Source organism: Mus musculus, chromosome 13 (genome assembly GCF_000001635.26).
Source record: "Mus musculus strain C57BL/6J chromosome 13, GRCm38.p6 C57BL/6J".
NCBI classification, from domain to species: domain Eukaryota; kingdom Metazoa; phylum Chordata; class Mammalia; order Rodentia; family Muridae; genus Mus; species Mus musculus.
The window spans coordinates 102332000-102356977 of NC_000079.6; the positions used below are offsets into that span (position 1 = coordinate 102332000).

A 24978-nucleotide genomic window follows, 5' to 3' on the forward strand; every position below is an offset into this window, starting at 1 on the left:
CTAAAACTTGACTGTCTTTGAGGTGAAAAGGAGGCCAACAGTCGTTCTTTGGGACCTTTGAAGGAACTGTCACATGTACTACATACACACATCCTTCATCTAGGTTTGTTTTAGTTTATATCATGGAAGCCACACAGGAGAGGAACCAGATGGTTTTGGTGCAGACCCTAATTGTGCCTTTTCTCATTGAGGGAACTTAGGGATGCCACTCAACCCCTTGGAAGTCAGCTTCTTAATTTCCCAACTCTAAAACAGAAGTGGTATCTGCAGGATTCCTTGGGGCTTCCTGGGATAGTTTGTGAGCTTTTTTTACTATGGGGGGATAAGATATAATGATTTACTGTGGAGCAAAGCAGGAGAAACAGAGTTGGAGTCAGCCTGAGAGGTCACAATTCCACTTTATTACTTCCCAGTTGCATAAGCCTAAGCGAAATTCTTACCCGATCTGTGCTCTCTTCTCTGCAACCTGAAAAGACAGGGAGAATATAGCCAACCAGCTGAAGATTTGTTGTTAGGGATGAAAAGAGCCACGTGTGTGAAGCATTTGAGAATGTCTTATCATGGAGAATGTGTGTTGTACATTTTACATATTGACTCCATTGTTATCATTGCAACTGGAGACATCCGAACTTTTTTATTGAAACATACTAAAAGCATTATTAAAAGGTGTGGGGCTGTTTTTTGTGTTCTCTTAGTGTCTGTATAACATCTGTCCAGGGATCCATCCCATAATCAGCATCCAAACGCTGACACCATTGCATACACTAGCAAGATTTTGCTGAAAGGACCCTTATATAGCTGTCTCTTGTGAGACTATGCTGGGGCCTAGCAAACACATATGTGGATGCTCACAGTCAGCTATTGGATAGATCACAGGGCCTCCAATGGAGGAGCTAGAGAAAGTACCCAAGGAGCTAAAGGGAACTGCAACCCTATAGGTGGAACAACAATATGAACTAACCAGTACCTCGGAGCTCTTGTCTCTAGCTGCATATGTATCAAAAGATGGCCTAGTCGGCCAACACTGGAAAAAGAGGCCCATTGGACTTGCAAACTTTATATGCCCCAGTACAGGGGAACGCCAGGGCCAAAAAGGGGGAGTGGGTGGGTAGTGGAGTGGGGGGCAGGGTATGGGGGAATTTTGGGATAGCATTGGAAATGTAAATGAGGAAAATACCTAATAAAAATATTTTTTAAAAAGGTGTGGGGTTTTTCTCCTTCACATTGAGAACAAGAGCGGTGAAAATGAAAATGAATTATTTTAGTGACAGAAGTGGACACATCCAGTCTAATGCCCTGGCTCCTTTTTCATTTAACTCAGCTTGGTTGCATTCTTCACAGGCTCTTCGTGGCTCTTTGGAAGAGACAAGAATCCCCTGTCAACTTCATAAATCTCAAAGCCTTTTCTCCTCCTGTATTCATTTAGCTATAAGGAAATCACACACACAAACACGCACACACATACACACTCACACATTGTATACATACATATACACAAAATGTTACACATGGACTTAAATGGTGTGGTATTACTTTATTTAATTTTCTCTGACTTTTTCCATATTCTAAGTCTAATGCAGTGAAATTCCCAAATGAAGCAATTTTGTAGTCATATGTGACAAAAGAACCTATTTTATCTTTGAGAAATATGACCATGGAAACAATGTATTTCAGAAAACATCCTTCCTTACTGGTGCAGCTTGATTCAGCCAAGCAACCAACTAGTATTTTACAGAGAAGGGGGAAAAAACAGAAAGGCCCTAAATGCACGGTTATACAAATCAATGCATTAGCCACAGGGAACACTTTCACTGACTGTGACTAAAGTTCATCAGGAGGTACACATGAGGGTGTGTTCCTGTCATCCCAGCAGGCAGGATTCTTAGCTACAGACTGGCTCTATGGTAATTACTTAATTAATTAATATAAATAATAAACAAATAAAAGTCTTCATTTCAACCTGTGGCATCTGCTTGTCCAGCATCCAGCATCCAGCCCTTCCCCCACCCTTTGAAAAGATGTCTTCTCTCTAAAATGCCCAAGAGATTGAGTCTTCTCTCCATAATTCTAAAATTATAATCATATGTTTGATGCTAAATGCTGGTTAGATCTCTTATTCCAAATTGAATTAGTTCTCAAAGGCGATTCCAAATTAGTGATAACCATATGTTCACATCTCAGCAACAGGCACGCGAAGCTATTTCTAGGCTGTTAATTATGCAATCACCAGGGAGTGCGTTTCGGGGTGGGGGTGGGGCTTCTCCTATACTACCATACTGACCCCCCGAAAATCTAGACTCGTAAGCATGACATCAGACATAATTCTTGGACAAATTATATCAGTAACACCTGCAGATCATATATAAAAACAGCAAGACAGAAGCCAGAGAGGGGCCTTGGAGCGCAGCCAAACTCTAGTCTCCGAGGCCACATTTAGCACAAGCCAAGCGGCACGGACCTGAGTTTGCGTGTGATGGATGGGCCCTGCAAGGCACTTCCAGATCATCCGTCATCACTGTTGTTGTTTGCAGGTGCCTCTTGGTGTGGCGATGGAGGAAGGGGAGAGAGGATATATTGCCAACTCATTTGAAAGCCGTTAATACCTCTGCTTATTAAACTCTTTTACTTTTTCCCCTCACTGTTATAATGTATACCCAAGTAGTCTAGCAGCTTCTGTATGCACAAGGAAACCCCTGTGAAAAATCAAACTGCAAATAGCCAGCCAAGATGAAGGAGCTAAACTAGGTAGCCAGAAGGACAAGCAGTGCTCAAAAAGAAATACTTTTCTAGTTAAAAAAAAAAGAAAGAAAGAAAGAAAGAAAAATCCCCATGACAACCTTGAGGCCGAGTGCCTGTTAGATTCCAAAAGAAATGAAAGAAACGGAAAATGGAAGTCTCAGATGGGACAGTTTAGAGTTTGCCTTAGATAACAATCCTAAGCATTATTAAATTTATTTATTCACTTTACAACCCAATATCATCCCTCCTTCTCCTCCTAGTACTCCTCACGGAAGTCCTCCACCCATTCTACCTTCTCTTTTGAGACTGGAAAATCCCCCTCTGGGTGTTAACTGCCTGCCCCCAGACCTTTGCTCATCAACTCCCTGGAGGACTAGGCCAGACAAGGCAAGAGGTTCAGCCCTTGCTCCAGTTGCTTGGAGAACCCACATGAAGACCCAGCTGCTCATCTGCTACATATGTTCAGGGGCCCAGGTCCAACCTGTGCTTGCTCTTTAGTTAGTAAATCACTCTCCGGTAGCCCATAAGGGTCCAGGACAGTTGTCTCTGTTTGTCTTCCTGTGGAACCTCTATCCTACTCTGGTCCTTCAATCTTCCTCCCAACTCTTCCATAAGACTCCCAAGCTCCATCTAATATTTGGGAGTGAGTCTCTGCATCTCTTTCTGTCGGCTGCTGGGTGGAGCCCCCTCCCACCCCACCCATTTCCCTTCTCTACCCTGCTTTCTCTACCTCTGATCCCACCTCCTCCCTCTGCTCCTCTTCCCATCCCCTCTCCCACACAGTTCCCTCCTTCCATTGACCTCCAATATCCATTTTGTTTCCCTGTCTGAGAAAGATTCAGCCATTCTCCCTTGGGTCCTCCTTGTTATTTGACTTCTTTGGGTCTGTTGACTATAGTATAGTTATCTTGTATTTTATGGCTAATACCTACATATAAGTGAGGACATACCATGCATGTCCTTTTGGTTCTGGGTTACTTCGCTCAGGATGATAATTTCTAGTTCCATCCATTTGACTGTGCAGCTCATGATAGATATCCTTGTTTTTAGTGGCTGAGTTTCCAGTTTCTGGCTATTATGAATAAAGCTGCTGTGAACATAGTTGAGCAAGTGCTCTTGGGTATATGCCTAGGAGTGGCATAGCTGGGTCTTGGGGTATAATTATTCCCAGTTTTCTGAGAAACTACCAAATCGATCTCCAGAGTGGTTGTACAAGTTTGCACTCCCACCAGAAATGAGGAGTGTTTCCCCTTGCTCCACAACCTCGCCAGCATGTGCTGTCCTTTGGTTTTTTTTAATCTTAGCCATTGAGATGGGTATAAATCTCAGAATCATTTTGATTTGCATTTCCCTGATGACTAACTGTTGAACATTCCTTTAGGTGTTCATTGGCCATTCGAGATTCCTCTGTTGAGAATTCTCTATTTAGCTCTATACCCCATTTTTTTTAATTGAGTTATTTGGGTTGTTGATGTTTAATTTCTTGAGTTCTTTACATATTTTGGCTATTAGCTCTCTGTCAGATGTAGGGCTAGTGAATATCTTTTCCCAATCTGGTGGCTACCGATTTGTCCTATTGATAGTATCCTTTGACTTACAGAAGCTTTTCAGTTTCATGAGGTCCCATTTATCAATTCTTGACCTTAGTGCCCGAGCCATTGGTGGTCTGTTCAGGAGATTGTCTCCTGTACTGACCAGTTCAAGGCTACTCCCCACTTTCTGTTTTACTAGGTTAAATGTGTCTGATTTTACATTGAGGTCTTTGATCCATTTGGACTTGAGTTTTATAAAGTGTGATAGATAAGGATCTATTTGCATTCTTCTACATACAGACACCTAGTTAGTACAGCACCATTTATTGAAGATGCTTTCCCTTTTCCCTTGTATAGTTTTGGCTTCTGTGTCAAAAAACAAGTGTCCATAGGTGTGTGGGTTTGTTTCTGGGTCTTTGATTCTGTTCCATTGATCCACCTGTCTGTTTCTATACAAATAACATAGAGTTTTTTATTATTATTGCTCTGTAGTACAACTTGAAGTCAGGGATAGTGGTACCTCCAAAAGTTCTTTTATTGTTCGGGATCATTTTTAGCTATCCTGGGTTTTCTGTTTTTCCATATGAGGTTAAGAATTCAAGATCTGTGAAGAATTGCATTGGAATTTTGATGGGGATTACATTGAATTTGTAGATTGCTTTTGGTAAGATTGACATTTTCAGTATGTCCATCCTACTGATCTCTGAGCATGGGGAAATTTTCAATCTTCTTATATATTTCTTTATTTCTTTCTTCAGGGACTTGAAGTTGTTGTCATACAGGCTTTTCACTTGCTTGGGTAGAGTTACATCAAGATATTATATTATTAGTGGACATTTAGAAGGGTACTGTCTTTCTAACTTCTTTCTCAACCCATTTATCACTTTTGCAGAAGAAGGCTACTGATTTCTTTGAGTTAATTTTGTATACAGCCACTTTGCTGAAGGTGTTTGTCAGCTGCAGTAGTTCTCTGGTAGAATTTTGGGGGTCACTTATGTATACTATTATATGATTTGTGAATAATGATACTTTGACTTCTTCCTTTCCAATTTTTATCCCATTGATCTCCTTTAGTTGTCTTATTGCTCTAGCTAGAACTTCAAGTACTATATTAAAGACACATGGGGAGACCGGAAAAATCCTTGTCTTGTCCCTAATTTAAGTGGGAATACCTTAAGTTTCTCTCCATTTAATTTGATGTTGCCTATTGGCTTGCTGTATATTGCCTTTATTTTGTTTAGATATGCCCTTTGTATCCCTGCTCTCTACAAGACTTTTATCATGAAGGACTGTTGGATTTTGTCAAATGATTTTTCAGCATCTATTGAGATAATCATGTGGGGGTGTTCTTTCAGTGTGTTTATATGGTGGATTATGTTGATGGATTTTTGTATATTGAACTACCCATTCATCCCTGAAATAGAGCCTACTTGATCATGGTGGATGATGTCTTTGATATGGTCTTGGATTTGGTTTGAGAGTATTTTATTGAGAATTTTTGCATCAATGTTCATAAGGGAAATAGGTCTGAAGTTCTCATTCTTTGTTGAGTCTTTATGAAGTTTAGGTATCAAGGTGACTATGGCCTCATAGCATGAGCTTGGCAGTGTTCCTTCTGCTTCAGTTTTGTGGGATCATTTGAAGAGTATTGGCATTAGCTCTTCTTTGAAAGTCTGGTAGAAATCTGCACTGAAATCATCTGGCTCACAGCTTTTTTTGTTTTTGTTTTCTTTTTCTTTTTGGGGGGACGGAGTGGGGTGGGTTGGACACTTTTAATGACTGCTTCTATTTCCGTCTGGGTTATAATACTATTCAGATAGTTTATATGATCTTGATTTAGCTTTGGTAAGTGGTATCTGTGTAAAAATAATCCATTTCATTTAGATTTTCCAGTTTTGTAGAATAGAGACTTTTGAAGTAAGACTTAACGATTCTTTGGATTTCTTCAATGTTCATTATTATGTCTCCCTTTTTATTTCTGATTTTTGTTAATTTGGGTATCTCTGATTTTTAGTTACTTTGGCTAAGGGTTTGTCTATCTTGTTGATTTTCTCAGCTCTTGGATTTGTTCATTCTTTGTATTGTGCTCTTTGTTTCTAATGATTTTAGCCCTGACTTTGATTATTTACTGCTATCTTCTCCTCCTGGGTGTGTTTGCTTCTTCTTTTTCTAGAGCTCTCAAATGTACTTTTAATATTTTAGTCTGAAAACTCTCCAATTTATGAAGGCACTTAATGCTATGCACTTTCCTCTTAACACTGCTTTCATAGTGTCCCATAAGTTTGGGTATGGTGTGCCCTCATTTCACTGTATTCTAGAAAGTCTTAATTGATTTCTTTATTTCTTTCCGGATCCAGTGATAGTTGAGTATCGAGTTGTTCTATTTCCATGAATATGTAGGTTTTCTGTTGTTTCTATTGTTGTTCAAGTCCAGCTTTAACCCATGATGATCTGATAAGATGCATGGGGTTATTTCAATCTTCTTGTATCTACTGAAGTTTTCTTTGTGACTGATTATATGCTCAATTTTGGAGAAGGTTCTGTGAGGTGCTGAGAAGAAGGTATATTCTTTTGTTCAGGTAAAATTTTCTATAGATATCTGTTAGGTTCGTTTGAATCATAACCTGTGTTAGTTTTGTTATTTCTCTGTTTAATTTATGCCTTGATGATCTGTCCGTTGTTGAGAGAGGGGTGTTGAGGTCTCCCACTGCGGTTTGACGTGTGATTTAAGCTTTACTAATGTTTCTTTTAAGATTGTGGGAGCCCTTACATTTTGGAGCATAGATGTTCAGAAGTGAGATGTCCTTTGGGGTGATTTTTTTTCTTTGATGAATATGAAGTGTCCTTCTCTGTCTCTTTTGATTACTTTTGGTTGGAGGTCTATTTTTATAAAATATTAGAATGGCTACTCCAGCTTGTTTTTTGAATCCACTTGCCTGGGAAACTTTTTTCTAGCCTTTTATACTGAGATAATTACTATCTTTGTTGCTGAGATGTATTTCTTTTGTATAGCAGAATGATGGATTCTCTTTATGCATCCAGTTTGGGGTACCACAAGGCTCCTATAGATTGAGGAGTACCCCAGAGCTAGACAATAGGGCTCAGGGGACAATGAAGGCTACTCACTTCTGCAGGCTGTCTCAGGTGAACCAATTGGAGTAGCAGAGGATCCAACTAAGATAGGTAGGGTCTGGTTGAGGCACAGCCAACTGAGGAGGGTACCTTGACCTCCATTGTCTGGTCCACATCTTCCCTCACCTACTACCATCAGGATCATCCAACTGTGTGAGGGAAGGACTTGAGAAAAGGGAGGCTCCAATTGGGATGTAAAGTAAATAAGTAAATGAACTAATGGGAAAAATACATGCCTATGATATATCATAGACTCATATGATATTCAAATCATAACAGTAAGTCATTTCTTTTTGTGACTATTATATGAGTGAATGTAGTGAAATTTATTTATTCATCCATTAATTGATACAAATTTTGTTGTTTTGCTTTTCAGCTACTATTTATATTGATCCTGTGATCATTCACAAAAATAGGTTTTGAATGGAAATGTTTGATTTTGTTAAAGCTTCATTACCAGGGACATAAGTTGTTGAGGTATGTGGTATCCTTAGACCTGCTGAACTTGTTTTATCAACCTTTACACCAGCTATATATGAGGCTTCCACTTTTCCCATTAACTCTTCAACACTTGTAGAAGTGTTAATGTGTCTTCTTAGATGTTGCTAAAAGTTTTAGTTTCATAGTAACTACAAAGCATTTTCCCATTAGTTTGCTCTGCACTTTTCTGAAACCTAATGATACAGAACACCTTTCACATGCTTAGTGGTCATCATCCCTACAGAAGTGCCATTCAGATCCTTTTCTCCATTTGTCAGTTGGATAGCCCTTTTATCTTTATCACAGGAGATAAGAGTTGCTCTCAGATACACAACTCTCACACTTCCCCTCTACCCTGTGCCTTTTCTAACCAGTTTTAAGACTGTCTAACAAAGCACAAACGTTTTCCATTCTGATGAAAGTGGAATTTTTCCTTTCTTGTGCCTTTTTATATTGTGTTCAAGAAACCAGTGCCTGAACAAGGGTCACAACAGGTTTATTCCCACATGCATGTCTGAGAGCTTTGGAGATGTAGCTCTGAGAGAATTATATCCTCTGAGGAGTTGACATCTGCATATTTGTATACAGTGTGATGTGGGGGGGGGGGTCATATTTGTTCTTTTGGACATGGATATCCAGTTTCTCAAGGCCATTGTTAATCAATCTATCATTTCTTCACTGAATGATTTTGACACCCTATTGAAAACAAAATGTCTGTAATTGTTAAAATTAACCTCTTTAAGACTCACTCCCTTCAACTGCAACCCTATAGGTGGAACAACAATATGAACTAACCAGTACCCCGGAGCTCTTGTCTCTAGCTGTATATGTATCAAAAGATGGCCTAGTCGGCCATCACTGGAAAGAGAGGCCCATTGGACTTGCAAACTTTATATGCCCCAGTACGGGGGAACGCCAGGGCCAAAAAGGGGGAGTGGATGGGTAGGAGAGTGGGGGTGGGTGGGTATAGGGGACTTTTGGGATAGCATTGGAAATGTAAATGAGGAAAATACCTAATTAAAAAGAAAGAATCACTCCCTTCCCTGTATTATTATGGCAATATTGTGTATTATACTGCAGCATTCAATTGGTGTGGCCATATCGTACCTTGATTGAAGACCAAGGTTTCAGAGATACTTCTCAGTTTATGGTGGATATTCTGAGTTTATTGAGATTATAGGGTCAGGCTTCCAATCCTTATTGAATTTTGTTAGAAATTTCCTTCAATCTGTAAACCATTTCAAGAAATATTGCCACTTTAAAAATATTAAATCATGCAGCCCATGACTGTGGAATACCATTCTACTTCCAATTACATCTTTTAAAAGTTCTTTTAATAAATTTGTAGGGTTGTGCATGTCCTGCTTTTCGCAGACCCATTCCTCTTCATGGAGTTGTAAATACAATTGTTTTCTTAGTCTCATTTCAGATTGTCCATTGAAAAATAATCATTTAGGATGTTGACCTTCTATTCTGAAGACTTGCTATCTCGGTTCACTTCACAGGGTTTCAAAAGCAATTTTTCCAACTTTATATATGGGAGATTGTCTTATTTGCAAAAGGCAATAGCTTTAATTAATTAATTAATTAATTATTTCCATGTTGAGAACTGTTGTGTTTTGAGTGTGAAAGGTCTCCTGCAAAGCTCTTATTTTTGCACAACTGCTAACTCTCAGCAATTTTTAGTGACACTTGGTTAGCTAGGAAAGCAGGATCCATGGTACAGGATGTTTAGGGCAATGGCCGAGTCTTGCTTGCAGTCTTGTCACTGCTCCTGATCTGCCAGACTGTGGGATGCTTCTGCCACAAGTTTCACTACTATGACTTTTTTTGCTTGTTTGTTTTTGTTTTTCAAGACAGGGTTTCTCTGTGTAGCCCTGGCTGTCCTGGAACTCACTCTGTAGACCAGGCTGGTCTCAAACTCAGAAATCTGCCTGTTTCTGCCTCCCAAGTGCTGGGATTAAAGGAATGTGCCACCACGGCCTGGCCCACTACTGTGACTTTTGCCATGTCTTTTCGACTGTGATGGAATGAAGCCTGGAACCAAAATCAATCTGTCTTCCATTAAGTTGCTTCTGTCCGGTGTCCTGCCACTGTGCCACAAAACCACTCACAGAAGAGGCTTCTCTTTTTCTTTTCTTAAATTCATTGCCTACATCCCTTAGCTGGAACATCCACTAGGCAAAGCCAAATATGTTGGTGCTCGTCCTAGTCTTAAGGTGAAAACATTTAGTATTTAATCCTCAAATCTGGTGTTAGATAAGGGTTTCTACAGATGCCTTTCAACCAGTCGAGGGGTGTTCCTTTTGTCTTCTTTTTTTTTTTAGATCTACAAAGAGTTCTTCAAGACAACACTAATTTTAGTTTAAAAAAAAAGTCAACTGAAATACATTAACATTTCTCTCCCCTGAAAGATACAACATGAAGAAGAAACTCACAAAGCTTTTTGAAGATACTTGAAATGTATACTCACCAACAATAAGGTTGTATATTTTCCTAGAATATTTAAGAGACTCATATAATATAAACTCTATTATACCTATGACTTAGCTAAGTCCCTCCTTTTACCAGAAAAATGTTTGCAAATTTAAGGGCTTTGATAGGGCAAAAATGAGACTCCATATGTAAGGCAGAAAAAAAATTGTGTTTGAAGTAGAAGCTAGGATACCTGGGGCACGGCTTGCTTGGGTCTCTTCTTTTACGGCCTTTTCCCCCGATCTAATGACATCTCTGTGTGATCCACAACTCCAGGTCTTGACATCTAGAAGGCAGCAGTAAGATGGGGGTACAGAAAGACTTTGTATTGAGTTCACCCCAGATCGTCAAGCACAGAGGACTCTCATGACAGCGCAGCTGGTTGCGTACCACGTGTGACTATTAACAGTGCATTGATTTTCACAACTTAGCTTTTCCAGAAATTTTAGGATGAGAATCACTAATCCGTACTTTCTGCCTTCTAGAATTTCTGAATGCCAACTATGTGAAAAAACAAAGCACTGCCTGTATTTCAAGAGGTCTGAGTATGTCTTTGTGTCTGTGTGCTTGTGTGTATATGTGTGTTTATTTATATGTCTGTGTGTTTGTGTCTGTGTATGTATACGTGTGTTTGTGTGTATGTATGTGTGTGTCTGTGTGTTCAATATAGAGCTAGAATATATAAAATATTTATAATAGAGTTATACTATATATGATATGTACACTAATAGCTGTATTTTATATCATGCATATTTATCATTAAAAATTTGGCCACTATATAGAGTTAAAGGAAACTGGGCCACTTTAGCATCCATAAAAACAGTGAACAGTTATGGGATGAAGGGGAAAATGCTGTTTCTTCTCCACTAAATCAAAGATGAACTGGTTTTAGCAGACCAGAAAGAAAGACTTAATACCACCACTACTTACCTCCTCTTATGAAAATTAACTGTGCAAATAAAATGATTCACCTCTTCTCTGGCAAAGGCTCTAAGATTCACTTCTGCTGGTGTTTGGAACAGCTCAGGCTTCCATGGGTTTTAAATAGCACCTGGAAGGACTGAGCAAGTTTCTTTATAGCATTTTCTGCATGGCGGTACAAATTCAAGCTGTTGTGGGGGTGTGCCACAGGCAACTCTGGATGTGAACTTGGAATCTTTCTCTTACTTAAAGATCTCATCAAAGTTGGGGAGAGAACTGTTATTTTAAGCATTAGTCATAACCATGACATTTTCTCTGATCCCGTTGGAATGTTGATAAAAGGGGGTGATAGGTGCACAGTGAGACTCCATCAGGGAGCTATACCTGAGTGTCTTTTATAAATTGTCACCAACATCACACATAGGTATAGGAATAGGAATGCTCTTTCTCATTACTCTCTACACTGGTGGTCTCCACATCCATCGTTGTGCAGTTTTATGATTTGTGCAGTTTTATGATTTCTCATCTCTCCTTTCCAGGTGTACTGAAATTATAGGTTGTTCTTGTCCCTAGGCATTGTTGCGTTAAGGCACCCATCATCACAGCAGAATTATGGCATGCGTGCAGTAATTTAAGGAGAAAGGAAAAGAGGAAGGAAGACATAACAATATCTTTTCCTATTTCCATTCAAGCTCAAATAGATGAAGAAACAGGAAGAAGTAAGTCACTGCTGTTAAATATCAGCTTTCTTATAGGTAAAAAGACCTTTGCAGTAATGCCTCCAGAATATTTATTTTCCATTCCATAGAACTCTATATAAAATCTAAACTAACAGTTGCTTTTAAGTAAAACAAAGTTGTGTTCAACTAAAACAAATCTTTCTACGTTTTCAAAACTAAAACAATTAATGTTCAACTTCTACTAGAAGGCATGGGTTTCATTTTCAAGATTCATGCTGTGAGATTAATGTTCTAGCAGGAGATTTCATTTAATTCCCACCTGTACCCCTTTACCATTTCTTTTTCATCTGCAATCTATATTCATGTAACACATATTTTCACCTTAACTTGTCATAGCAGCCTGCAGTTTCTCATCAGTTCATTCAGGTTGACTTAAAGCACAACCAGATATCTTCTGGATGGAGCAATTGCAATGAGATATTGTAAAGGAAAATTTTTCATCAAGGAATGTTTTAGGTTCTTTATGTGAACGATTTGCTGATTTCTTCTACAAGACCTTATGACGGGAAGAATAATTTCTTCTCTATAGAGAATAAATCAAATAAATATACATTGCCAATACACAAATACCCAACCCCATCATCCAATAGGACGACTATCTGGAATTTATACTTATTATAATGTCTTTTGAAAAGGCAAATCCAAGCTGCTTTGAGCTGACAATTAACCCCATATTCCAGTCGATCCATGAGTGGGCTGCTTCATGATTCCTGTGAACATTTGATCCTGTAAATGGTTCCCCCAAATGCTGTGTGCATGACAAGGCTGACGGGAAGGAAGGGGCTGGCTGGGGCCAGACAACATTGCACACCAAATGTGGTGACTGAAGAGAACAAGCAATTTTGTCTGGGACCCAGAGGCCCTGGCAGCTCCCAAGGGAGCTTCTGTCATTGGTGGCAAAACAAAGTTTGAGGTTTTATTTTTCATTGTTTTTTTTGAAAGGGGATGAGCATAACCATTTTTTAACATTGGCTCCTTTGTGTAACAGGCGGTCTGTTAGCACACATTTTCAGATTCCTTTCAGAAGAAAAACTAAATAGAAATGTGGCTGCATGCTAATTACCCAAAAACATGGTGCACCAGATGGCCCTCAAGGTCTGTTTCAGTTTCATAGGTAAATAATGCTTCCTGGCCCTTTTGTTCTCCCCAGCAAACCAGATTCTGAGCCTTCCCCCCTCCAAATTACTGTTAATGCAGAAAGTAAACAGGAAACGGAAAGGAAACAGGAAACAGAAAACTGGAAAGCCATGTCGTATAAGAGCAGACCATAGGGAGGAAGGTAAACATTTCTCTTCTCTTGCAAAATCCTGCATCCAGAATTATTTTGTTCAGAGGAAGTAAAGAAAATATAATAATGAGGTATGAGTTGGGCCTTCAGCCAAAACATAAACCCCAGAGGGTTTGTTTTTCCAAAGATGCTTGATGTTTGGGCCTGAGCATCTCTATAGGAGAGGTGTATCAATTTTAATTTCAAGATTCCTTTAGCTAGATTGTGTAATGAGCCTTCTTTTATTACTTTAAGAGATTTCAGAATCCATTAACTCAGTAAATACAGTCCTGGTCAATTTAAAAAACAAAAAAACCAAAACAAACAAAAAACCCTCAGATTTTTTCAAGTTTAGTTCTGCTGAGTTGCATATACATGATAAATTTAGTCATACATTTCACTTACAGCATATGACCTTGGTACATGCCACAGTGGAGAACATTAGCTTCCTTAATGTGTACACAAACTGGAAGGGCATGGCAGTCACCTGAGACTCTGGCCATGGGTGCCCCATGTCTTGCAGCTCCCTTCTCTTTGCCGTCACCAAGTAGGTCATTGGATTTGCAATCATTACTCTAAAGGAGAGATAAGAGAGATTAGAAAAAACAGAAATGATGTTCAAATACTTGGTATTTATGCTCCAAAAATTTTAAGTCATTAGAGAATCTAGTGGCTCAGAAGATAGACACACAATTTGGACAAGCTCGCAAGAAAACATAGCTTCTCTAACAGAAGGAAGGAGTCCTGAATTCTAACTAGTCATCCCCAGAAATATCAGACAAGATAGGACCAAACAAAAATGAATCATGGCTTCTCCCTAGGACTAGTGATGATGGATTATCAAGAATAGACCAAAAGATGGACCTTGAAACCACTCCTAACATATCTGAGAACAAATGTACTTCCTATTTATTATTTATTTGTTTTCTTAATCACTTATAGTCCTAGAAAGTAAACCCAAGAGTTCTCACAGACGAGGCAAGCGCTCTTCCACTAAAGCCACCCCCACAGTCCCAAATGTTATGTTTGTGTTATAGCTGTTCCATGCACTTGTAACCCTAGGGAAAGGAGAGAGGGAAGGCAGAGGGGAAATATCCAACTTGATAGTTATTGAGTTACTATTTTCTTAGGACAAATAGGTTCTCAAAATGTAAGTCAAAATGAGTTTGAGAAAAATTAAAAATCTACTTGCAAACTTGATCTTGTGCATGGCAAGTCTTAGCCTGTAACACTTGTAAGGCCAAGGAGATGTCTTGGAGAAGAGAAGGGAGTATTTCATAAATGAATCTAACAACTGAAATGAACAGACTGGGAATTCTATAGGGGGGTCCCCCATTTCAGAACATTGAATGAGCTTCATGAGTTTCCTTTGTGCTGAGAGCTGTACCCATGTGGATGCTCCCAGCCTCCTAAAATTAATTGGATACTAGGACTGCTCCAGCCAGCTCACATTTTGGAATATAATGCTCATAGAGCTCAATGCTTCTTTGCTATTCAAAATAATCCAGTGTGAGAGTAAAGTAAACAACACAAAGCCTTAACCCTGTACTCCATGGCATCCTGGGTGTGCTTAACATAGGGGTAGCCCCACCAAAGCACCTTGCCCTCTCTCCCTCCATCACCGAGCTTCAGATTCTAAACAGTTTGGCACCTTGACTCTTGCTCTTCAGAATCGAGACATAAATTTCAAACTCATAGGGACGCATTTCCTTCTTCTACTCTCCAGTCTCCATGTGGTCTGCTTAGGGTGGATCATATTATTCCTTAATAGAGTATAGCATTTTTGAGGGAATTCAAGTAAAATGCTATGTAACTGAAAAACAGAGTTCAGACCAGAAGTCCTTTCTTCTTTGGGGGTCTTGCGATAATAAGAATGCAGTACATCTTTTGATTCTTGTCTTCTCAAGAGAAAGAATTTAGTGGAGAGACAGTTTAAGCAGGGGTCTACTGAGGAACACAAAGTGTAGACACCAAAGAGGTATTGGAATGGGCTGTCCCAAAGAGGGGGAACAGTCTAGTGAATTCTACATGGTGAATTTTAAAGGCATTTTGTTGAATAGTTAAGTGGTTGACATATTTGTGGGGTAATATGACTTGTTCTCCTTCTAAAATCATGGTGGACCTGAGCTCTTATTAAGGTTATTTCTTTCCACAATCTTTCAGGAAGACCACATAAAGGAGTGCTCAGGTATAATGAGTAAGATTATAATAAAGCCAGGATATGTTGAGGATGCAGATCTTTGGGACCATGAAAGGCAGCCTGTTTTGGTTAAACGAGACTTGCCCGGAAGACCTGGTAGAAAACTCTACAAGGGACAGAACAGTGAGCCCCATTCTCAGAGACAGGTGCCTGACACCACAGAGCCCCCAATTCCATAATTCTGTGACTATCAGTCACCCAAACCAAGCCCCAAGCTCCTGGCATTCTCACTAGACTCCACTCTCACAGTTACCTGACTATAGCCAGGTATGCTTCTCCCCACAGTTACCTGGCAACAGCAAGGTAGCCCAGCCCACTATAAAAGGAGCTGCTTGGCCCCTCCTCACTCTCTTAAACTCTCTCACCTTTCTTACTCTCATCTCTAGCCCTCCTTCTCTCCCTCCCTTCCCCCTTCTCTCCACCTGGCCATGGCCGGTCTCCCTCTTTCTATCTTCTCTCTTTCTCCCTGCCTTTCTACAATAAAGCTCTAAAAGCATAGACTGCCTCTGCTCATCAAGGCTCACCGTGCTTGAATGATGAGATAAGCTTTCCACTAAAGAGCAGAGTCTAACCTCCCGCTGGAAGGCCTTCCTGTGCTCCAGCCATGGACTGGAACAAGGACTCTCACCCGCATGGGAACCACCCAGCGCCCCCTCTCCTTTCTTCCACCCCAGGATGAATGAGCCGCCTCAGGGCCCCCATTTTGTTCTTAGCTCTTCCACAGTGTCCAGCGGTATGTGGGATTCCTGAGACTGAGAAACTGTTATCTCTGGCCTCTGTGAGGCCCAGAGACCTTGGACTTATCCACACCCCACCCCACCCCCACAGACTGGGTCTGTAGCTTCCCACAGCCAGACACCCACCAGGGCTACATGAAAAGTATGTGGCAGTCCTCTCACATCTGCCCACCCAGCAGGCACTGGAACTCTGGCAGGACTGGTTCCCCCCACTCCCTTTATTCCCAATGCCCTACACAGATCCGTTATAGTTTGGCATGTTGGGAAAGTGTCCGAGTGCCTTAATTTCTGATATAGTGAGAACAGCCAACTGCTGCTTGGAAAATGTTTAGCTCTAAAGCTGTGTGGTAACCATCATAAGGAGACACAACTTGGAAGAGTCCACCACCATTTTCTTCAAAATCCTCAAATCAAATGCCTTGAGAGGGAAGTATCTCTACATTTCAATGTAAAACTGAACACGAACCATCTCATTTACATGAGGCCACAGCCATAGGGTTTTCAACAATAAAGAGAAGCATGTTAAGTTTTTTTATGAAAAGAAAAGAAAACAAGAACAAGATTTGACTGTCTACACAATGATGACTTGGGGGAATATTGTCACTGAAAAAGAGTGGGCAGGGTGAGCTTGCCTTTTGGTTTGTTTGTTGGTTGGTTGGTTGGGTTCTATTACAGTATCAGTAATATCTTTTAACTTTGTGCAAATCAGCTCAGTCTTAAGTGTCACTTCTCTACAGAGGAGAATCCATACACAGTATGGATTTTATTTCCATGTGGCCAACAGCACAGCTCAGGTTCCAGAACAAAAGCCAAGACTTGATTTTAAAAAAACAATGAGACAACTGAGTCCAAAGTTTGCTGCCTGACTATCCAAAAACTCCATCTCAGTGTTTCTAATGCTTGTTCTGTAGTTCTCCATTCAGGAGACCTTGCAACAGCATGCCATACTTCTTCAGCCTTCCTGAAAGACGCTCACCTGGAACACAAAGGCACAGTGCTTCCTTCCTCACCCCTCACACCCCAACAGATACCCCAAATGATTCATTCTTCTCTGCTTGATCTTTCATAGTTGGGCTTTCTCAAAGCTCATCTCGGAAACCGATTTTACCCAGGACACTCTGTCCAGACCATTCTGTTGCCTCTCCGTGTTAACTACTGAAGTTCTGATGATGACACTTCAGCACAAGCTTCCAGAGCAGATCTGTCTCTGAATGCTGGCTCTCTGTGTCTAAACAACTAACATTTGCAGTCTGCTTTCCGGGTACTCTATTGAGGGCCATCTATGGGTGGCTTTTATTTCATATTTTATATCCTGGTGTACAAGTAATCGTATCAATTCTTATACAACATTTGTGACTAAAGCAAATAAGCATTTCAGCCTGCCTCTGCTTCTCCTTCCCTCCCTCCCTCCCTCCCTCCCTCCCTCCCTCCCTCCCTCTCTCCACCATATCACCAAGTACCTATTCTTACCAGCCTGCTGTCTGCACTTCATTTTCATAACAGCTCAGTGGAATGTGCTCATGCCTTTGTTTGTCCCTCTTCAGAGAAAGGGAAATTGCTACACAAAGGTATGGAAAACTCTGTTTAGAAAACTCTGTCCTAGGTAGTAAGGATATGCATTCCAAGATGCTTGGTTGGTTTTACCTCAGCACCTCCCCTATACCTTTCTTTTGCTACATTTCTGCATATCCCTTGGAGGTACCCCAAGTTTAATGATCCAAATCTAAGCTCACAAAGCAAGGTCTTTTCCTTGGTTTTGTGTTTTGGTTTGTTGTTGTTCTTAAGTGGTTTGGGTTTTTTGTTTTGTTTGGTTTTGTTTTTCTGGGTTTTTTGGGTTTTTTTTTTTTAGTGTTTGTTTTCATTTTCTTTTGTTGCGGTTTTGTTTGGTTTTGTTGTCTGTTTGGTTATTTGGTTGACTGGTTGGTTTTGTTGTTTTGCTTCAGAATTACCTGAGTTTTGTGGAGGTGTTATATATTTTTAATTTTTTTTTATTTGTTGGAGTGTTCTTCCTGCATGGATGTATGTGTCCCATATGCATGCCCATTTCTCATGCCATTATGGATAATGTTAAATCACCCATGGATCCTGAGAATCAAGCCCAGGTCCTCTGCTAGAGCAACCAGTGTTCTTAACTGCTAAGCCATCTGACTAGCCATGATTATTGAGATTTTTTAATTATCTGAATGTCTCATATGTTTATACAATGCATACTGGTTATGTCCTTTGCCATTAACTCCTCCTAGAGCCCCGCCTCTTCTTAACTCCATGCCCTCTTTGTATTTTTTTATTTTTTATTAAAAACCCTGAGTCTAATTAGAGCTGCTCAAATGTACAACTAACTATCCACTTGTTCCTTGATAAAACATGGGATCGCTGTTCACACCCCTTCATCTTATGTGATTTGTAACTAGCCAAAATCTTGTCTGTGTGCTCTTATATCCCCACCACCACAGTCACAGGATTTCTGCTTTGACAGTTGTTACCCACAAAGTCGGCTTGTGGCGTTTTGTTTCTTCTTGATTGACAGTTTGATGGAATTTAGGATCACCACAGAAGCCAACATCTAGGTCTGTCTGTGGGGAAATTTCTAGAGGGACTGACTGAGGTGGGAAGACGTCCCCTAAGTATAAGCATCACTATTCCATGAGCTCGTGTCCCAGACTGAATAAAAACAGTGACCCAGGTGCCAGCACTCATCTCTAATTGCTCTCTGACCAAGGATGCAAAATGACATGACATTTCATGTTCCTACTACCATGTGTTTCCAGCCATCATGTCCTGTTCCTTCTAACCATGAGCCAAAAGTCACCCATGTGCTGGCTAGTGTTATGTCAGCTTGACACAAGTTAAAATCATCTGAGAAGAACGAACCTTAATTAAGAAAATGCCTCCATAAGATCAGGCTGTAGGTAAGCCTGTAGGACGTTTTATTAGGATTATTATTATTTATATTTATTAGGATTATTCTTATTATTTATTAAGATTGACAAGAGAGGGTCCAGCCCATTGTGGGTGGGGCCATCCCTAGTCCGGTGGTCCTGGATTCCATAAGAAAGCAGACAGAACCAGCCATGACGAGCAAGCCAGTAAGCAGCACCCTTCCATGGCCTCTCTATCAGATCCTGCCTCTGGGTTCCTGCCCTGTCTGAGCACCTATCCTGACTTCCTTCAAGGCTGAACAGTGATGTGGACTTGTAAGCCTCTCCCACCCACCCACTTCCCACCCATCCCCCGTTGCTTTGGTCATAGCACCTGAAACCTTGACTAACACAGCGGTTCTTTTCTTTTGGTCCTTTCTTCAGGAAAGTTATCACAGCAGTGAGAAGAGTTGTCTACTGAACAACTTGAGCACACACCTACCAAATGCACCTTCCTGGAGTGTTCATGACAGATCACAGCACTATGCTTTTTTAAAGTTTCTGTTTTACATTCCTAAGAATAACTGAAATACTGTGCATGCGGCTTATACGGCTCTCTGTCTGATCCCTGCACTACCACTCTGTACTACGGTCACAGCCGCGTCTCAGTGACTCACCACTTCTTTCTGTCACTGAGGCTTCTACACTGTCCCCACTTTTTAAAACTCTTTTATTTTCCGTTTTATTCTACACAACTCTCTTCCTGATTTATGAGCTCGCGATAGTCCGTGCTGACGTCATATTTTTAGTCCCACCTCTTCCTGTGCTCTTCGTGGTTCTCACTATTTTGCATGTTTTACATTTACCATGAACAACTTTCATTATAATGTATTTTTTTCTCTCCTACTAGACAAAAATCCCCAGGAAGAAATAAGCAGCATCCCTCTCGATGACCCCTGTGCCTAGAATATAGCAGACTCGTAAACACTTATGAAAGGAAACTCAGTGTGACTTTTAGTAAGTAACCTACTTAGTTGACTCTCAAGTTATCATTCTTGGAAAATAGGGATGTTAGTTAGCATTAGCTTAGGGTCACATTACATTTTTTCAAGCTAGTAAGGATTCATGACTGGCTGGCTTTTGTGGGAGTCTTCAGAGACACTTTAAATAGTTCAAGGAGCTAAGGCTATTTTCCAGTGGCGCTTCCCCAGGGGACAGCAATGTGACACTTAATCCCCTGGCCTTCTCCTAATCCTGTCCGGCCCAAGAGTCCACAGAGGGAGTCTACACATTACAAAGCAAGATTACTGGAAAAAATTTTTTTCAAACTGTTTCTCTGTATATTTCCAAAGAGTACTACTTTAATTGATTTGCGTTTGCAGGATTGAATTCTAATTTCAAGACAACTCCTCAAACAATTCGCCACAGAACAGACCATTAGAGTTATGGTAGGTATAATTAAAATGCCATTGCATTCTAATAATGTCTCTCCCTCCCTTGCTCCCACCCACAATTGGTTTTCTGTACCAAACAAAGAAACAGCTGTATAACCAGCAGGCTTCCATCTGTGAGCGTCCGTCCGTCTGTGGTTTCCTTTGCACGTGTGCCAAACAGATCTGGAAAACTCAAACACACCCTATGCTCGATTTTACTCTCTTCCAGAACTCTGTGTCTACCCAAACAGTATCTGAGAGATCCTTAAGATGGCCTCTCAAATTACTCTTCCAAGTTAGTACACGCAAGAAGTCCAAGTGATGGTGCTGCTGAGTGTTCTGGTTGATACTGTTGTCAAGCTGAGTCAGACAGATACAGAGGCCCTCAGCCAAACCATGTACAGAGTTTAGGGACTCTTATGGAAGAATAGGAGGAAGGATTGCAGGCCCAAGAGAGGATAGGAACTCCACTGGAAGACCACCAGAGTCAACTAACCTGGACCCTTGGGGCTCTCAGAGTCTAAACTACCAACCAAAAAACATATATGGGCTGGACCTAGGCCTCTCCTCATATAAGTAGCAGATGTGCAGCTTGGTCTTCATGTGGTTCCTAAACAACTGGAGCAGGGCTATCCCAAAAGCTGTTGCCTGTATGTGGGATGTTTTTCTAGCTGGGCTGTCTTGTCTGGCCTCAGTGGGAGAGGAAGTATCTAGCCTTGCAGAGACTTGAAGTGCCAGTGTTGGGGGAATACCCAGGGGAGCACTCAACTGCTCAGAGGAGAAGGGGAGGGGAGATAGGGGTAGGATTGTGGAAGAAAATGACCAGGAAGAAGGGAGCAGTGACCAGGATGTAAAGTGAATAAGTAAAAAATTTATATATATATATATATATATATACACATATATGCATATACACACACATATATACATATATATATATACCTATATACATATATATGTGCACATACACACACATAAAAAGTAAAATGAATGAAATGTTTTAAATAAATAAATAAATAAAAACCACTAAGATATATATATATATACCTTATATATATATATATAATTTTTTTAAAGAATTCAACAGCTGAGTAGGGGATGCAGGCCGGTAGATGGTTGTCACCATATTGTCTGGGAGTGTGTTGTGACAATACTTCTGGCAATAGAAGAGACAACACTCAGAGAAAAGGTGACATTGATGAGGAAAAGCATCTTAGAACAGGAGTTACCCAACTTCCTTCCTGAAACCCCTTTCATCCTCCACCATCACATATTCATAAAGCAGGTTCATTTCTGATCACATTAACGGATGTAAAAGCGTGCGGAATGGAAACACCCCAAAGTCATAGTGTTATGTGCACGATCACTCTGCCGCTGCCTCTTGCTGGTTTCTAGATGTTTGTTTTTTACAGCTGTTTGCTGAGACCATGGCTGCCCTAGGTAGGCTCTAAGCATTCTACCATGCCCTTAAGTGTAATTCAACTGCCAGTCTTCCTCGAATTTTTCTTTTTTTTTAATTAGGTATTTTCCTCATTTACATTTCCAGTGTTATCCCAAAAGTCCCCCATACCCCCCACCCCACCCCCTACCCACCCACTCCCACTTTTTGTCCCTGGTGTTCCCCTGTACTGGGGCATATAAAGTTTGCAAGTCCAATTGGCCTCTCTTTCCAGTGATGGCCAACTAGGCCATCTTTTGATACATATGCAGCTAGAGTCAAGAGCTCCGGGGTACTGGTTAGTTCATAATGTTGTTCCACCTATAGGGTTGCAGATCCCTTTAGCTCCTTGGGTATTTTCTCTAGCTCCTCTATTGGTGGTCCTGTGATCCATCCAATAGCTGACTGTGAGCATCCACTTCTGTGTTTGTTAGGCCCTGGCATAGTCTCACTAGAGACAGTTATATCAGGGTCCTATCAGCAAAATCTTGCTAGTGAATGCAATGGTGTCAGCGTTTGGAGGCTGATTATGGGATGGATCCCTGGATATGGCAGTCTCTAGATGGTCCATCCTTTTGTTTCAGCTCCAAACTTTGTCTCTGTATCTCCTTCCATGGGTGTTTTGTTCCCAATTCTAAGAAGGGGCAAAGTGTCCACACTTTGGTCTTCGTTCTTATTGAGTTTCATGTGTTTTGCAAATTGTAAATTATATCTTGGGTATTCTAAGTTTCTGGGCTAATATCCACTTATCAGTGAGTACATATCATTTGAGTTCTTTTGTGATTGGGTTACCTCACTCAGGATAATGCCCTCCAGGTCCAACCATTTGCCTAGGAATTTCATAAATTCAGCATCTTTCAAAACTCAGTACAAGGACCACTTCTTCATGAAGCCTTCCCTGATGTCACCAGGGAGGATCAGGTGTTTAAACACTCCATAGCTTTTCCTCTTATTGTTAAATGTCCATAAACAATGAATCTCTAATCATCGGGCATAACATTTATCCGCAAGCCTAAATGCTTGACTATTACTTCACTCTTTTACTAATTTAGGCTAACAATGCTTCTAAAACATGAATAGATGAACGGGTGACATTTGTTTCTTTGTGTTTATTAACTTCTTGATGGTTCAGTGGAATACAACAACAGCATAAATTTTATGTAACATGGTATGATTTCCTTTGGCCTGAGTGTTCTTTATAGCCTACCAATGGTAGAATTACCAATGGCGTTATGGGGTAGAAATCAAGCACAATGAAAAATTCAAGTTCTCAATTTGGTCCATCATTTCTGTCTTCTGTCATATATATATATAATTTTAACTATAGGAAGCTAGCTAAAATTATATGAATGTGAAAACTCCCCCTGCTCTGCCTAATATTAATTCTCCCAAATGAGGCCTGTAGGTTTGGTGTAAGTTTGGTATGCCAACTACTAAGGGTATTGAGCAGTGCCCGGGGCAGTGTTTTATACAATGCCCAACACGTAGTGTCAAGTGGTACTTCTCTACCATTTTTAAGACATTACAAAGCTGACATTGCAGTTTGATTTTTTTCCACTGCTCTCCCTGTGTCTTTATTCTTGCAAAGCTGTTAACCATAAAGAAATCATCAGAAGGCAGGAAATGAGAGAGAAATTGTGAAAGAAAAGTGGCCTAAAACCAGAAAATTCATCTTTGAAGAGCACTAATAGATTTGATTTCTATCAGATCCACGTGAATCCCTTTCCAGAAGAGTTTTTATTACTCACAATGTGTCACTTCTTTGAAAACTAATGGTCTGACATATCTCCAAGCCAAAAAGACTTATCACCCTAATAAGGAATGTCTGGGCAGCCTGCCACAAAAGCAGCTTGGAAGATGGGTCTTCTAGCAGTTTTCTAACATTAGCACACATTGTTCATACACATACATATACTGATATTGTATCTTTACATCTCCATGAGGGAAAAATGCTTAAAGACCTTGGCTAAGTGCTTAGTTTCATAAGTATAGTTTTCTAGCTGAAATTAATAGGCAAAAGACTATCACAAAGTGGTCATGATTGCACATGCCTTTCTATTAGTGATTCAATTGTTCCTTTATTTCTGCCTAGCCATAAAAGTTGTCTGTATCAATGAAAAGTCAATTTTGTATCTCAGGAAAAGCAAAATAAGTTCATTCTTATGTTCATCAAACTTATAGGGAGGTTGTCTAGTGTGTTATTTTTTTCTATTGCAGTGATAAGATACCATGATCAGAAACAATTTACAGAAAGAAGAGTCTTGGGTTCCAGAGAGAGTCCATGATGTCTGAGAGAGGCTTGGCAACATGGGCCCAGAAAAGGAAGCTGAGAGATTACATCTTCAACTGCAAGCATGGTACAGAGAGCAAACTGGAAGTGCATTGAGGCTGTGAACTCTCGGAGACCTCCTAAAACGATTTCCATCCTCCAGCAAGGCCATAAATACCACATCCCTCATCATGTCGTCAAATGGGAATCAAGTGCTTCAATACAAAAGCCTATGGAGGACATTCATATTTAAACCACTGTATTCAACATGCCCAGAGCCTTCTTTATTAGCTGCTTTCTAGAACTGCCACACTATTGTTCACACACACACACACACACACACACACACACACACACACACACACCACAATGTGTCTATATATATACATGAAAGAGAAAACACTGTAAGACGGTTCTGGGGATGGTGACACCTTCCTTTAATTCCAGCACTTGGGAGGTAGAGGCAGGCAGCTCTCTGAGTTCAAGACTATCCTGGTCTATATCCAGGACACCCAGGACTATACAAAAAAAAAAAAAAAAAGAGGGAGTAGGGAGAGGTGAGGAGAGAACACATTTAAAAGCCTTGATTAAACAATTTAGTTTCCTAAGTACAGTTTTCTAGTTTTAATTAATATACAAAAAACAGACTATCAAAAGTGGGTACATTTATATCTGATTTTCCATCAGCACCATATAAATGTTTTCATCATGTATAGCAGGACTGCTTATTTGATACCCAAGTAGACACAGCTAATGA

The 24978-nt window shown here is 40.3% G+C and overlaps 2 long non-coding RNA genes across 6 annotated transcripts; one reads left to right on the forward strand and one right to left on the reverse strand.

Annotated features, from left to right (window-relative positions):
* Positions 1-10557: 10557 nt before the first annotated feature.
* On the reverse strand, positions 10558-19841 carry Gm46397. 4 transcript variants are annotated; one of them, XR_001780850.2, is made up of 4 exons: positions 19759-19841; positions 17694-17781; positions 13774-13861; positions 10558-10644 (listed from the first exon to the last, which is right to left on the reverse strand). It is a non-coding gene; the product is annotated as a predicted gene, 46397 (long non-coding RNA). The 4 variants fall into 4 exon arrangements; XR_001780848.2 differs by having other exon boundaries at positions 13692-13861; XR_001780849.2 differs by having other exon boundaries at positions 13692-13861; positions 19584-19841.
* On the forward strand, positions 17711-24685 carry Gm36703. 2 transcript variants are annotated; one of them, XR_382833.4, is made up of 4 exons: positions 17711-17791; positions 19992-20098; positions 20464-20529; positions 24170-24685. It is a non-coding gene; the product is annotated as a predicted gene, 36703 (long non-coding RNA). The 2 variants fall into 2 exon arrangements; XR_382834.2 differs by lacking the exon at positions 17711-17791 and adding an exon at positions 19354-19417.
* Positions 24686-24978: the final 293 nt, after the last annotated feature.